This window comes from Meriones unguiculatus, chromosome 11 (assembly GCF_030254825.1).
Source record: "Meriones unguiculatus strain TT.TT164.6M chromosome 11, Bangor_MerUng_6.1, whole genome shotgun sequence".
NCBI lineage: Eukaryota > Metazoa > Chordata > Mammalia > Rodentia > Muridae > Meriones > Meriones unguiculatus.
In genome coordinates, this window is record NC_083359.1 from 106,392,228 (window position 1) to 106,395,190 (window position 2,963).

Genomic DNA, 2,963 nt, shown 5'->3' on the forward strand with positions numbered 1-2,963 from the left:
GGAAAAATGAAGTTACATAATAAACTTGAAACAAAAAAATGCTTGCTTGAGTTCTGGCCTGTGCTTGGTTAGGACCTTTCTCTTAGGCCCAAGATGGGTCCACACATCTTAGAGGGAGCATGTGACAAAGAAGCTGCTTACCTCATGGTGGCCAGAGAGCACTGGAGACCACGAGGGGAAACGAGGGGCAGGGGAAGGATCGCTGTCCCAGTATCCCTTTAAGAACCTGCCCTGTTGACCTAAATTCCTTCCACTAGACCCAACCCTTGAAAGTCCCCACAGCCCTGCCAGGGCCACCTGCTAACAACCACATTTTAAAAAATTTACCTTTATGTATTTTTATTATTGTATTTTATTTTTTCTTCACAATTTATTCATTATATATCCCGATTTAAGCCCCTTCCTAAATTCCCCCAGTCCCACCCTCCCTCCTTCTTCCCTTTGTCCTCTTCCCCTAGTCCACTGAAAGGGGAGTTCTCCACTATTGCCATCTGCCCATAGCTTGTTAAGTCTCATCAGGACTGCTTGGATCCTCTTCCTCTGTGGCCTGGCAAGGCTGCATCATCAGGGGCAAGTGATCAAAGAGCAGTCAACTGAGTTCATGATAGAGGCAGCCCCTGTTCCCCTCACTCAGAGATCCACATGGAGACTTAGATGCCAATAGGCCACATCTGAGCAGGGGGTCTAGGTCCTTTCCATGCATGGTCCTCTGTTGGTGCATCAATCTCTGCAGGACCCCCTGGGCTCAGATCTTTTAGCTTTGTTGTCTCCTTGTGGGACTCCTGTCCCCTCCATGTCCCTCTAATTCCACCTCTCTCTTCCTTCATAAGACTCCCTGTGCTCTGCCCAAAGTCTGGCCCTGAGTCTCAACGTCTGTTTCGAACCCTCTGTTGGGTGAATCCTTTCAGAGGGCCCTCTATAGTAGACTTCCATCTTGTTTCCTCTCTTTCACTGTTTCTGGTGTCTATCCTGTTTGCCATTCTGAATGGGATTTAAGCATCCTCCCTAGGATTTAGCTTCTTTAGTTCTGTAGATGGCTGTTTTATATTATACGGCTAATATCTGCTTATTAGTGAATGTGTACTAAGCCTGTCTTTCTGTTTCTGGGTTACCTCACACAGGATGATCTCTTCTAGTTCCATCCATTTGCCTGCAAGTTTCATGATTTCCATATTTTTAACAGCTGAGTAGTATTCTATTGTGTAGATGTACCACAATTTCTGTATCCAGTCCTCCGTTGAGGGACATCTAGGTTGTTTCCAGACTCTGGCTATTACAAATAAAGCTGTTATAAATATAGTTGAGCAAATGTCCTTATTGAATGGTGGGGCATCTTTTGGGTATATGCCCAGGAGTGATATAGCTGGATCTTGAAGTAGTGCTATTCCCAATTTTCTGAGAAAGCACCAGATTGATTTCCAAAGTGGTTAACAACCACATTTTTAATAATGTATTTTTATTTTGTGTGCATTGGTGTTTTGACTGCATGTATGTCTGTGTGAGGTATCAGATCCCTTGATACCTCAAACACAGTTATAGACTGTTGTGAGCTGCCATGTGGGTGTTGGGAATTGAACACATGTCCTCTGGAAGAAGAGCCACTGCTCTTAACAGCTAAGCTGTCTCTTCAGCCCCATAACAACCACATTTTGAATACTTAGGCTTTTGTGGGGCATTTCGGATAAAGGTGTAGCAGGTACCTTGGGAAGAAGCAGGACAGTGTACCTCACCACCTGCCACATGCATCTCTGTCCCTTCGTATTTACCATGTTGTAATTACATTTATGCAGGTCTTATAGTGGGGGCTGCGAGCTGCTCAAAGCAGTGAGACAACATTTACTTATTATTGCTTTTTTCATTTTTGTGTCTCTTGTACCCATCCCTGTAACTGTATTATATTTGCCAAGTACTCCAGCTGACCCTAAAGGTCTGCACATTTTCTCCAACACCAATAATAGAGAGGAAGGAACAACACAAAACTGGAAAGGCAAGTTGGAGCTCAGTGGTAGAGTGTTTTAAATCCCTGGCTAAGAAGTTATATTAAGACATAAATGTAATTAAACTTCAAGCTTACCTTTACTTTCCAATCCAACCTTTGTTTCAAATAGTGCCTCTGTTATTTTAAAAACATTATGATGTTTACTCAGGGGACATTCTCGCCTAAGTAAATCAAAGCCAGCAGCCAAGTTAAGAGAAAACTACAGAGCTGGTGCTGGAAGAATAAGTCAGGTTTTTATGACGAGGACTAAATGCATTTAGAATAAATCCACAGGAAGAAGGTTAGCAATAAAGAAGAAATGTTAAAACGACTGTTTACTTCTTTTTTTACTTGCTGTCTTCTGGTTTTGTGTTAGAGGTGAGGATTTGGTCATTAGGGCAAATCTAGGGAGAAGCTGGACATTTACATGGTCTGTGGCTGGGTTGTGTTTTGGAGTACAGCTCTAAGGGGATTAATGTTGAAGGGCTACACCTGTTTCATGGGGTCACGGTCATAGAAAAATAGTTTTTGTCACATTAATTTAGTCAGAAGCATACAAACAGCCTCTGTACTGTTTGTGTCCCTGAGACAAAGTGGAGTCTATAAATGCTCCATGAAGTGTTTGGGATTAAAACTGACTTGTGCAAGACCTTGTCTGAAGCCAGTTCACAGTCATGAATGGGGTTGTTTCAGTTTATTTAACCAGATGAGAAATTCTTCACTCACACTCCTGAAAATAGATGCACTGTCCTTTGTTGCCTTATTAGAAATCTATATTGTAAGGTCCCATGTTTATCATCCTCATGGATAAATATGAGGATAACTGAAGCCAAAGAATGTATTTCCCTGCAATGTGTAAATAGCCTTTGAACATTCAATTCATTCTTTTGTGCTGGTAAAATTCCTGTCATGTGAGTCAAGCAGACACTGGTTGAACCCTCAAATGAAATACAGTTCCTTCTTAAAAACGTTTACTTTTATTTGT

At 42.0% G+C, this 2,963-nt stretch overlaps 1 protein-coding gene across 2 annotated transcripts in view; it reads left to right on the forward strand.

Annotated features, from left to right (window-relative positions):
* The window catches only part of Esrrg (estrogen related receptor gamma), a 612,722-nt gene that overhangs the window by 15,658 nt on the left and 594,101 nt on the right, over positions 1-2,963 (forward strand). The window lies entirely within an intron of this gene.